Below are 13,449 nucleotides of genomic sequence, written 5' to 3'. Positions count from 1 at the left end.
ACGAATGAAAAAGGAAATGTTGGCAGGATAATGGCCACAGCTCAGACTAAAGAGCTTACAGAATGGATGGTGATCGTAACGGAAGCTATCGACAGTTCATCTCAACATGTGCGGCTTTTTTATGCAAAATCTTCTTGGACAGGCCACACACGAAACGCCGATCATGCGTTCCAATGTTTAATTACGATATACTGTTAATATATTCGATGCTATATTTGCGCGTAACTTCAGAGTTTGCTTTACAAAACGTGCCATGCTAGGTCTAAGGTGTTGGGCTGGCGGAAGAATAAATGTATACTTTTTGTGGTATTGTCGCCCCGGTAAGTCTCGTAACGTTCATGTCGGCCTGATTAAGTTATGTGCACCCATAAAATGCATTATTACTGATGCTTCCCTCGTAGATCCTTTTCTCTGTTGGCAACTGCTACCCTTTATTACGTGCATAGCTTGGAGACGTTTTCCTGACTGATAATCAGTGCCTCTCAGACGAATCGTACAAGATAGCTAGGCCTTTCCGACTCGCTTCAGACATTCCGTGGCTCGACGAAAGTGTGTACCAATGCTATAACGACCGCTCGTATAACATGTCTTAAATAGTAGTTGTCGATGAAGATAAGTTACGTATCGCACGGCTATCAGAGGAGGACATGATGGTATAGGGTTGTCGATTTTCCTGTTCGTGCTGCGATGAGCTTGCATAATGGACTCGCACAAGTTATGTTAACTAATAAATAAATAAACGTCTTTTCGCTGCTGCTGCTGCTGCTGTTGTTGATGCGGTGACGGCCAACGTGTTATTGCTCTCCCAACGTTCTCCAAAAATGCTGCCTGTTACCGATGCTGTTTTATTACTAGTGTTAACAGCAGTAGCAGCAGCAGGCTGTGGTTCGGAAATACATGGCGCAACAGATTTTTCGACCTATGAAAATGGGGTCGTCCTATTTTCATGTAGCGCCCATGTAGCTGTGTCGGGCTACACGGTCGTCTGACAACGTAATGCGATATCCGGCCTGATGATAGTAAGGTAGACAAATAATTAGCCGACGTCCAATTTACTCGTTGCCGTTAAGTACCTTCACCATGTGTGTATTTTTCAAAATTACGATTGCAGTATGTGTTATTTGAAATCCACCTGTTTGAATAGTTGTATAGGAAACAATGCCAAGGTTATAAAACATAAGTTAGCCGAGGTTTAGTTAAAGTTGTAACAAGTTAAACCTCCATAATTTAATGCGCCGTATTGGTCTAAACGACTAACTAGTTATAAGGCAATATTTTCAGTTGTCATTGTAAGTCTTTACCCTGAAACAATCATTTCAACTTAGATAGGAGAAAGCTTGTAGAACTTTTCACTCTTCGGGTTAGTTCAATTTGAAAATGCTTTGGTCATTATCGTTTTCGTCGTTATCTATCTCCTCCCTTGATATTCTACTGCTCTCATCCACCCGATATCGTCGGGTGACCCGTGCGCCGATCAACTCACCATAATTGATAGCCGCCGGTATCCGCTAATGAAATTTTATACACTTTATCATAGTTGCGTCATGGCCTGTTTCACTAGCATCTCCTGCTATAGAGTTTTTGCCAGACACGACGAGAGGCAGTCAACGCCTTTCAATCAAGTAATACTGTGTTAGAGAGAATAGAGAAGACCGTCTCATTTGCCCTGTGGGCATATATATATATATATACGAACGAGATTTGTCGAACGAGAAATGAAAAAACTCGACTTTTCTATAATACGCAGTGAAAGTCGAACAGTGGCCGGTTGACGCTGTTGTCTGATCTATTCGCTTACTACAGAGTGAGACAGCCTAAACGAACATCATAACTCTGTCGCTGGTTAGTCAGACGTGAGACTGCAAGCTACGACAGCTAGTCTATAATAGAGGTCCTCAATGCTCAACCATCCCAACGAGACAGACAATCAAATAGTAATTATAGCACGAGAGGCAGCTCCGCCTCTTGTTGGGGACCACAAACGCTGATAGGGAGGTACAGGCTATGTTGGTACATTGTGCTTAACTGTGAAGCGCCCTGCAACGCTGATCACCAGAGACATTTTTGGCTTCGTCCGACTCAGAAACGTTACCCCGACCCAAAGATCTGAAATGACTTTTGATCGAATCCCGAACTGTCGCTCAATAGACCGGTGTGGAATCGCGTTGACCGATCGGCGTGATCCTGTGTTGAGTTGTCAATTGTACGTAAATTGTAGCATGCGAGAGTTGAAGGGAAGATTTCTCGCTCAGTGCACTTTGTGCGAAAATCTATGACATATATTGCTAGTTCTTGTGGTAACGGCTCATACATTCTATACAAATATCAAAGAACAATAATCATAATGGTAATAATGATTGTTAGCAATACGATCCTGAGATTAGGGCCGACACTTTTGTTAACCCTAATTTCATCAACCATGATACCTGTATGTATGGTTCAGCGTATTTGCTAGATGAATTTTATCCAACTTTTATCCGATGCATAATATCTATTTCAGGTGCTGTTTATCTTATGCGCTCCATCTGAGGTACCCTGAGGAAGCTGTCGATAATGACACATCCGATGAGTTGGAGGCGAGAACCTCGCGAGCTCAGTGGTGAGATTCGCGATGGCTAGCACAGTTCCAGATGAAAGAGGCCGCAGGTAGACCCAAGGTAAATAGAGAGCTAGAATAATTACAGCAAAGCTGAATGTTAACGGGAAAACGGTAACAATTAGTTTGACCTAGTCTAACCTATAACAGATGTGACGTGTTCAGTGTATGTTATTCATTCACCAAAGCATGGCCGTCACCACTGAGGTTATTTAGGTACAAACTGCATAATCTGTATCCCAAGTTTCCACCTATAGCATGTGGTTAAATGGTCATAGTTGTCGTTTCAAATACGATGGCGGATATGCCCTGCGACTTCCCTTCCAGCCTATTTCCTTTTTTCTCTCTCTCTCTCTCTCTCTCTCTCGAGTTCTTTTCCCTTTTTCTCTTTCGTTGCCTTCGCTATTACACAAAGGGACTCACATCGACGATGGTCATACGTCCAGTTGAGTCAGAGAGACGACTAAAAAGGTTGAGCCCAAAGCATCTATCTTTAATCCCGAGTCGCTTCTACTCAGCTTTGGAGACATTCCTGGACAAGCTGGACGCGTCCTTTCCTATTCTGCAACAGACGGGACATCTGGGGGTCTAAGGAGAGGACGGGTAGAGGGTCAGGTCGGCAGGCCCGCTAAACCTTGCTAACGCCACCCGATTTCAACCGAAAAAAGCACCATAGCTGCCAAGTGGGAAGGACAAGCGTCGATATTTCTTAGACGGCTTTAAGGTGTTTGCTGCTGCTGCTGCTGCAACTGCGGCCGTGGGCACTGTCGCTGCTGCTTGTGCGGACCTAAAAAGCGCCATCGTGTAGTCGAGATCGGCGGCGCCGTAACACTCTACGGTTGGTCTGAACCGGTGGGCTATCCAACCTGCAGGGATTTGGTCATTTTGCCCCTTGAAGTTCCCAGCTTAGGCTCACCCACAGTCCGCTGGGAACACGGAGAAAGTTTCCCCTCTACGACTCTGCTTCTAACGGTCTTGAACAGACCAGATGTCGGGAGCTCGACCTAGAGATCGAGCGATTACAAGGCTTCCGAACAGACGAAGCAAGGCGAACGACAAAAAAATAGCAGGCATATATATATACACATGTGTAGATGAAGAAAGTGCTCAAGCAAGCCTTGCTGAATGACAAAAAAGAGACAATTTCGTTATAAAATGCTTATGCTTGCCCCTTGTTACCAACAAAAACGGTGACAAAAGGTAAGTTATTGCTGATGTAGCTGAACCTTAATGCCGACAAGGGCCTTATGTGTTTTTATTATTGACCTGATTGCATAAGTCTATTATTAGTACCTCTGTTATTATAGATTCGACCTTAATTCTGGCCAAGTTGTAGCGAACCATAGATTTTACTGTCCTTAACTGCATATCGAAAATGCTTAAGGTCAAATTCAGGTTGTTTTCCAAACCAAATTCAGCGTATACCGTTCAGTAGAAATATTCAATTGGTAACAAGTCCAAGTCTGGTACCAGGGCTACGTTTATATTCCCTGTCTATTTTTTTGTTCGTTTTTTCAAGCTTTTAATTTAGTATTGTTGATCCGTGGCCATGATACTATTTCTGTTTTGCCGGTTCGTTCGTAAGCAATCGTTAACTACAGTTATGGCTTCGGAACATCGAGAACATTCTCAACCTTCAGCGGCAACCCTACGTGGCTGAACACCGATAGTAGGTCCGTTTACGCCATGGGGCAGAGTCGACAGAGGGGCGGTTCGTCGGCTTTGCTTACAATGAATGAAGCTGCAGCAGCATCTATGGTAAGGTGGTGCGGCGAAGCAGGACCAGGCAAATGGCAGGTCGAGCTGCAGGCGAAGTCAGATGGCCTACAGGCTACCGCCTTCGTTCATAAAAGTGAGCAAATACCCACAAGGCATAACAACTTGTAGGCAGAGCCGGCCGTCTCAACTTTTCCTTCGCCGTCTTCTGTAGAATGAAGACAGGCGGGTAGTTGACTCCTCCAGTTCCCGTTTCCTAAACCAGCCAAGTCCAGGAGGAGGAAAAGGAAGACGAAAACTAGGCAGCAAACGACGAAGGGAGCGAGCCCGCTGGTAGGCTTTGGACCACGGCCGCTTATCGCGGGCAGGCGCTATGCTAGTACTAGTAAAAGCAGCCGCACTAGCACTCGGGGTGTCCGTTCCGCCTTACAAGCCCTGCAGTTCTTCTGGTGCAATACACGACTTTCTTCACTAGTGCGCAACATCCAGCGCGTCGATAGCGCATCTCGCGTTGCTTTCGTCCTTAGTCGTAGCGAGGAGGGGATGGCTAGCCGCCTGTTCAATACGACTTCTTAGCTTCGTTGACTACCCCCCTTCCCGAAGGCCTTCCTCTCACTTCGACAGCCCTTGCTTTCTTTCCAACCCTCTGGTAGCGCCTATTGCCGCTACAACTACCGGAAGGTAGAATTGTGAGTGTGCCAGGAAGCGCTCATTGATCCATTGAGACGCATCCAGGGGGAATTCTCTAAAGTTCACCTCTTAATCTCTACCGCATTGCTGCTTTCGCCGTTTTCGTTCCCCCCACTTTTCCAAGCCAGCCAGATCGGTGGGGCTGCGCGGATGTACCGTCTCCCGAAAGTCGAAATCCTTGCGACGACGAAACGATGAACTGAAGTGAGTGTGCGTCGTTTCAACAAAAACTAACTGGCGTAAAAAAACTTTAAAAAGTCGTAATTTGTATCATATTTGACGATGATGATAGCAGCACTGGTGATGCTTTCTGTGACGGCGAGAGCAGTTCTTTTTTCTATAGGCGGCGTTTAGGTATCTGTCAGCGCTCTTTTCCCGCCGATATAGTGGTCGTGGCCGGCACTTTCCTATGCTTGTTCGCCCCCATCCAAGCTCAGAGGATGATGGTTATAGAGGCAAAACGTGAGTTGTTGCAGCAGTTAGAGTGCCTCGAAGGAGAGAAAGCTCTAAGGAGAATTTCGAGTCCCAGAAGCAGCAGCTTGACGACGGTAGTAGCCTTCTCACCGTTCCTTTCGTTTCTTCTAAAATGAGAGATTTACGAATCAAAAGGGGAATGCGAATTGTGTTCAAGCAAGGTGTCGGTCTCGTTGTCGGTCCTAAGGGTCAGCCAAACTGGGGTCTACGAGATATCCAGCCGTCGATCGCTAGAAGCTTCTCTTTTTTGGGACTGAAGATATGTCCATTGTTAACTTTGCTGTAAACTTCTCTGGCTGGCCACACTAATGTCGACCGTTGCCGAATCCCCAAAAAAAAAAGCGTGGGCTTTGATCGGGTCAAGTTGAAGACGTAACAGTCGTAATGGATCAAGTGCCATATTTTACGATATCAGGATGGCATCGTACGGACCATACTTATTCTTGTAGGCCTACGTTGGTTCTACCACGCTCTTGATTGGTTCTCATTCAGTTCCGTCACGATCAGCATAGCGGAAGATGTCTGGTGCGCCAACATGGCGCCATACGTTCAGAGCCTTAGAGAACTGTACAACAGAAAGCACCGTATGATGCGACGACGCCAGTAAGTTGGCATCACGAGCAACATTGCGCTCGCAAGCGGCAATGCATTTTCGAATCACCTATCTTACACGCCATTGTTATTGACGTTATCTAACGGGCTCGAAGCGGAACTAGCAAAAGGCCTGCTGCTGCGGTTGGCTGGCGATGACGCCTGTTTTGGAGACGACTATAACAGTTGCGGTGACGCTGTTCTGTGCGATGAGGATGGGGATGCGTTATGAAACAACGGCCGCACGTGTGGCTACCGACCGACCTGACTCAGTCGCTATTACCCCAGCAACCCTGCTGCCTGCCTCTGCTGCTTAATCGAATTAACGACTGCGGTCGGACCGCTTGCTCATTTTCGCTGATGTGCATATGAGTCTTTCTTTTCACTTCCACTGTACCTCTTGTTTCCGTCCCGTTCGCGGCTTTCGCAGACCGTCGTCGCCGCTGCTTACAGAACACCAACCGTCTAAGCAGTGGCTTCGCCATGCTGTTGTCGCGGCCGTTCCCATCGGTACTTTCTCAACAACAATCCGTACTGCTGCTATCCACCGCATTCGCGTAGCCAAGGGATAGACGCGTGCTCTTAACTCATTCGAGTGCAGTGTCCAACGTACCCGTGCACATTCTCTTCTTTGCATTGCCGCAATGACGTATTTCCTCGTTATGACGGTAGTCGATTTGTCGTATGCCACGAAATGGGCGCCTACATGCCCCCTGTACCCCTTGCGACCGTTACACGCTCGAAGTGCATAGACAGAGCGGACGCTATTGGGTGACTACGACCGCTTCTTGAGGGATTTTTTGAGCCGTATAGTTCCGTTCGTCAGATACCCGAGGCACGATCCAGAACAGACTGTATGACAACCGCCAACAGGTGCTGGAATCGATGGTCAACTGTGCGAAGCTTTGATATCGTTCTGTTTACAGTCATCTATGGTACCGTGTTTACTAGTCTGTATTCGTATGTGTGGCTAATAATCCAATGCAGTGTGATAAAAATCCCAGTGTAACTGTCTATAAATGGTACCATTGCTCGTAGCGGGCTATGTGGGGCAGTAGTGCCTGCAGTCGGCCTAGTTGATGCACGAATCGTGTTATTCGAATTTTCTATTTGTTGCGGCATCTTAATGTCGTGGTTTAACTGCACTACTCTTCTTTTCTAGACCATGGACGCGTGTAACGAGTCTGCACCCTAACGAACATTGACACCTAACATCAGCTCTGAGCTCTAGACTATTGCAGACGATTTCGATAACAAATTTAACCAGTTTACTCTCATTCGGTGAGTGGTACATGGTAGTCGTTGAGTCAATGCTTTTCCACTCGTAGTGCTTTGTGCCTTTGAGATAACGCGACTAATCGTCATACACTGTTTACGATTGAGCGGAGTTTCATTGAGAAGGCGAGCGAGAGGACGAGACCATGCATAGCTGGGCTTCTCGCTGTGCGGCATTAATTCAGCGCATCATTGCTTCTTCTACTGCTACTGCAGCTGTTGTTGTTCTTCTCATTCTTGGTACTGCTATCGTTTGGGTGCTGCTTCTGATGTCGTTGGCTGGCTGGCGTGGCTGTTGTTATGCAATATAATCCGTCCTTCCCTTCCACAGTTCCGAATTGCGTAGAAGAAGCTACGGGAGCGGGTTGAGTTGAGCTGGGGGCAAGCAACCGAACAACAGACGGGCGCAAGGGCTAGGCGAGTCTCTCGGACTGTTGGTCCTCGCAGTGACATGCTGCCTACCCCTCATACTCTCCCCTTGCGTTTGCGTTCCATTCGGCTTTTTCCCTCACTCTCTATTGTAGTTTTTCCTGCCGCCACAGAGTTTCACAGCGAGACGGAAGACCGAACACCGGAACGCTCGAGTCTAAAGGCGGAACCGTTCCCTATATAGCGCGCACCGCTACTTCCTACGCGTTTCCCCTCGAAGCCACATCTTTTCCCGCTTGTGCTCCTTTGCTCCCGTCCTGGCAGCCTCGCCTGCTGCCGTTTGGGTGGAGATCGTCGCATAGTGCTGTACGCGACGCGATCGTTCTACGTGTCTATCCTACGTGTGTGTCTGCTTGTCGACTTGGCCTGGCATGGCCTTAGCCATTGATACTGCTACTGCCTGGTACAGTTTACAGTTTGGCCTGCCTGCCTGCCTGGCACAGCGCACATGGCGCTCTGTGTCGCGCACACCACCGGTGCCACCAGCAGCGGCAATGGCAGCGTGGAACAGACCAGTGAAGATGAAGGCCCAGGCCGGAGACAGAGAGAGACCCAAGATACATGCATGGTCGTACGTACCCTTCATGATCATTGCATTCCGCTCTAGTAATTCTTGGTTCGTTCAAGCAGAAACTAAAACCATTTTAACAGTGTTAATCTGCTCATTAAAAGAGTCCGTCGTTCGGTCCCCAAACGATCCCATCTCTGCTTCTTCCGTAGCAGCATAGGCAGCATTGAAAGGGCTAGGCATGTCCTGTGCTGCTGTTGCCCTGTCGCTGAGCGGTCGCTGTCCTCTCGTCTCGATTCGATGTGAATCCTTTCAGGATATGCGCGGCGGAGCGATCATGCCAAGTCGCGACAAGCTTGGCCGTGCCACTGGCAATTTCCTTACAAAGGTACATCCCGATACTTGACGAAGTCCGCCAGCCAGCCAGTCATGCCGAGAAAAAGGGGCGAACACACAAAACCGGACAAAGATCGAGAGAGAAAGACCAAGAGAAAAAGAAGGGAAGATCGTGAAGAACCAACCGCTCGTCTCGCCCAAGTGTCGAGAGCGTTTCTTATGCAATACCTTCACATTCTGCCCTACACGACTAGCTCGGTCTTTAACCACCTACCACCTTCCTGCAAGGATTGAGAAGGCAACCGAGGAGGCAAAGAGACTGCACTGAGACTCCTTACCAGTTAAAGTTCCGTTGGCTTTAAAGCCAAACAGAGCTATCGCACTCACCGCCAGCAAACTTCTTTCCGCGCGTAGATTGTGTGCAACTGCCGCTGCGGCACAATCCCGCCAGCACCATTACAACCCGACAGCGCTTCTTCGATCAGACTTCGAGCTATCCTCAAAGTGATACGTTTATTCTTCCCATTGACAACGCTGTCTGGGTATCGTCTCTATAAAGCAAGCAGCATGTATGTGTGCTTGTGTATTTAGGCCAGGTGTAAAGCTTAGCTATTGATGTGCGGCCGAATCAGTACTCTCTGATAGAGCCAACGGTATTACAACTGAGAGACGCTAAAGTTAAGCTAAGGCCCTATGTCTTTACTCGACTGATTGATCCACATGGTTCTTGGCAATAGAAGCCAACCATTCGGCGTGGAAGTCTATTGAAGTGTAAAAACAGGGTAAATAGGCTGCCACACAAAATGACCAGTATTACTGTCTATTCTACGACAACTGGGCTGGTCACCTTATCCGACATGATGAACAGTACTTCATACGATGTACAAACCATGCTGTCCTAGCCACATGATAAAATGGTCGTCTTTTTTAGCCCTCCATTCAGAATTGACAATCACCGCCGTACACACACAACCCAGCGAAAATAAGATTCGTTAGACAGTGTTCACGGATCGCTTGCAACTGGTCAAATTACGCGTCAATGTTAAGCCCGTGGCTGTATCCGTCTCGGTATCGTAGCCCCATGCGACAGCTTTCCGAGCAAATCAGGAGAAGAAGCTGCGCCGATCGGACAACGAACACTAACACCCGTATCCGACCTCATCCGACCACTCAGGAGTGTCTCGATGGTCAACTGATTCGATTTTTCGATATGTGACGGGCATGCCCTCGGCAAGAGCTTCTAACCTGTCCTTCCAGCTGTACGCTGAAGGACCCAGTCGACGTATAACAGATTTTAGGAAGTAAGATTTACCATTGACTCTAGTAGTCTTTCATTTGAACAAACACTTTCACTAATAGCACGTTAACGAGGCTTTAGGAAAAGATGTCTAAATCACTTTGTCTCTATATATTACTCTATGTATCTATATATACATAGAGTAATAAAATGTACGGAGATATTCCGTACACAATACTGCTTATTTAATCATATGATATACGCATGATCTCGTGCAGCCACCTCTTTAAAACAACCCTAACTAGAATTCTATACCAGGACAACGTACAAATCAGCATAACGGATCACTTCCTAGCTGCAATAATTATTATTTGCTTTCTTTGCTAAAATATTAGGTTACGCATTCTCATTTTTCCGACCTCTGTTCTTTGGTATTTGGGTCAAAACCAACTCCTGTACTATGCAAGATACCGGGATAAAGGTCCAACGGGCGTCTCTCGGGTGAGTGCGGGTTTCGTTACCCCGCTTTCGTGAACAAGTCTTGCGGGAAACTCTATTCGGCACTAGACTAAACTGCCGGTGCCAGTGGAGCAAGCAGCGGCAACTGTGTTTGTGAGCAGAGGGGTAGCGAATGGGTACCGAACCTCCCGAAGTAGGCAAAAGGAACGAGAGCACCACAAACGGCCAGCTGCTTAGGGGGACTCTCTCGCCGAATGTGATACAAAAAGGGTTATCTTCGTACATACAACTAGCTTCGCAGTTGTACCCCTGTGCTCTCGGCATATACCCCCATCCTCGAAACATAGACAGGAATCTTGTGCATACGCGCACATAACGGAACATATCCGAATTTTCTCGCTTATCACACACACCACATTCGTGTCAGCTAGCACACCACTTCTGTTAGTTGCTGGTGCTGCGATGTCGAGCCCCCACCAAAAGAGCATCCCCATAACCCCCTTGCCCCTATACAGCCTCTCGTAGATGAGAGCAGCAGTACTGCCACAGAGGGAAAAGCAAAGGCGAGTCTTTCTACTCTCGTAGTCTTCCGATTAGAGCGGCAACGGACGACTACGGGAAAGCGAAAAGGCTTTCAATGGTTCCGCAGCTACGAGACGATTCGGGTGCGGGCAAGAGAGTTTCGGATAGAAGTCCAGGAAATACCGAGTGCCATGCTATCTGTTGGGGATTCGGAGCTCGCCACTGAACCCAACGAAGGTTATGTCGCCTATTATCCCAAGGGGCAGCACTTTTTAAAATTAACAATACAGCTACGATGACCTGAAAATTGTAATGGCAATCGCAGTTATGGTGTTTCAAATATACTTTCACTTTATACAATGAATTAAGTTACGTTTCTCAAACTTAATCGTTCTACACCTACAACTTACTAGTCGCAGTTTACCTATTAGCTTAGAGTCTTCCCCTACACCCCCAATATTTACCTACTACCTCCTTTTGTAACCTATGTAGACATAACTGTACGATGGTTTTGAATATCTAATTAGTTACTTTTTCTGCTAGAAATTAGAAATATATAATATGGTGTTTTTATAGGTTCAAATTTACAACGTCACTGAAAAATTTTATGACATTGTCACTTCCTGACTAGATCTCTGGTTTATTCTTTATTATATAATGACAGTATATATATATATATATATATATATATATACATTTTGTGTCGCTCAATAGACACCCAGATAAAAAAAGTCTTTATGAAGGAATTATAAAGCAAATTCTAGCAAGTTTTAGAGGATCGATTTTTAAGCACAGTTTTACGAGGAGAAATAGCTCATATCGATCATGATGATATTTATAACGTTAACGATTCCATTGTCCTAGTGATACTGAAATAACAAATGAGAATAACTATATCAAAAATATGATTATTATTCTTTAAACGTTGAATCAATATGACTTTTAATCCAGACGCTCTTGGTTATTTTTTTTTCAGAGCCAGAATTTTCATGGTTGATTAATTTTACCCATTCTTCTAAACTAACACTAAAAAAATACGCCATCTCTCCCTTGTAGATTCGCCAAGATTGGAGAAAGAACTACTCACTTAGTTATTATAACAATGAAAACACGTTATTTGTGCCGCATGTTTTGCTAATACACAAGAGGTCTGTTTTTATGTGTGGAAATACGGCCAAATGACTACTCAATATTATTATAGTATCATTTTGCGTTTAATGAACTGAACATGACTAGTATAATTATGAACCAAATGCAGAGGATTTATTTTATTCTTACAGGTCTTAGATAAAACCTTTTGATTGAATTTTCCTTTGTGGATCGAATCTGACTGATATCACCGTGCATTTAAGTTCTAAAAATTAACTTCGATATCGGAATTATGAGGCAATATTAAGCTAGCCTATAGGTAGGTAATACGGCAACAAATAAGAACATGGAACGTAAGCCCCTTGGAATCGGTATTAGTGCATCGAGTTGTGTTTACCAGGTCAAATAGTATTAATTAATTAAAAAAGTGTTGAAAAAATAAGGAAAATTACACTATATGACGTTGTAGTTTTTTTTTTTTAGACACATTTATTACTAACTTTGAGTACGGCCACGATATCGATAACCCAGAGAGGACGGCAGTGGCACTCGTGTTTCGTACTATTCCCTAGATCACATCTATGTTAGATAGATAGCTAACATATGGCCCCAATCAGATCCCATATTTTACGCAAATATTATAATAATATAACCTGTACATGTATACTTGCAATGGCAAGTGGCTGTCCGGGAAGTTGACTTGCAAGCCGACAGTTGCTTCGGGTTGCCGATACATTTTTATCATGACTGTCAAAAACCCAGGCTTACCAAAGATCGTTTCCTTACCTAGATATATGTTTCATGGCATCTTTTACGTCGTACAAAACCAAACGAACTCTTGGAGATAGAGCCTGCCATTTTCACGCTGTCAAACAACAAGAGAGTCTCTTGAAGAGGCACCGAATAAGAGTTCAACGCTGCCGATAGAGCTAACGGATATTATGTCTTTGTATTTATCTGTCGCTTTAGAAAGTTAGTGGAAATCGTTTCAAATATGAAGAAGCTGAGCACGTTTGAAGTCGGATTCTCAATAACAGATTACGAATGTGTGAGAACCTGCTATATAGCTTAGTAAGCGTCTTTTGCAGGCCGCTCGTGGTCAACATTGGTCTGACACTTCGGCTGAAATAATACAACATAAAAGCAGTCTTACTTGGTACTCATCTTGACCTTCGTACCACTTCCTAATCGTCTGATTTCTTTCTAAATGAATCGATTCTAATTGGACCCATATCAGAACGTCTACTAATTCGGAGTTCCGCCGAAACAGTCGTGGGTTTGCGCCGCTCACTCAATCCACTCCTAGAGGATTCAATTGATAGCAGTTATTAGAATGTTATTGGCATACCAGCAGTGCTGCGAAAACACACTGCGTATTTACGACGCCGGCGCATGCGCTTCATAACCCGTACCGTAAGAGAAACTTAGAAGCATTTTAGGCCGACCCAGCACGCTGTCTCTACATTTTACAAGTTTCAAAAAACTGAAAACGATTCATTCAAGCCTAGCTAATTGTTGGGACACTTC

At 45.5% G+C, this 13,449-nt stretch overlaps 1 protein-coding gene across 1 annotated transcript in view; it reads left to right on the top strand.

The window, feature by feature from the left end:
* The first annotated feature begins 2,517 nt into the window (after positions 1-2,517).
* LOC111272356 (uncharacterized) overlaps positions 2,518-13,449 on the top strand; it is a 29,149-nt gene continuing 18,217 nt past the window's right edge. The window contains exon 1 of the mRNA XM_086973246.1: positions 2,518-2,657. The gene's annotated coding sequence lies outside the window, so the exon portion shown is untranslated. The remainder of the gene's footprint in view (positions 2,658-13,449) is intronic.

The sequence above is a fragment of the Varroa jacobsoni genome, unplaced genomic scaffold, assembly GCF_002532875.2.
Source record: "Varroa jacobsoni isolate VJ856 unplaced genomic scaffold, vjacob_1.0 contig02057, whole genome shotgun sequence".
NCBI classification, from domain to species: domain Eukaryota; kingdom Metazoa; phylum Arthropoda; class Arachnida; order Mesostigmata; family Varroidae; genus Varroa; species Varroa jacobsoni.
Note: the sequence above shows the minus strand (reverse complement) of the source record. Positions and strands in the feature narration are given on the sequence as shown.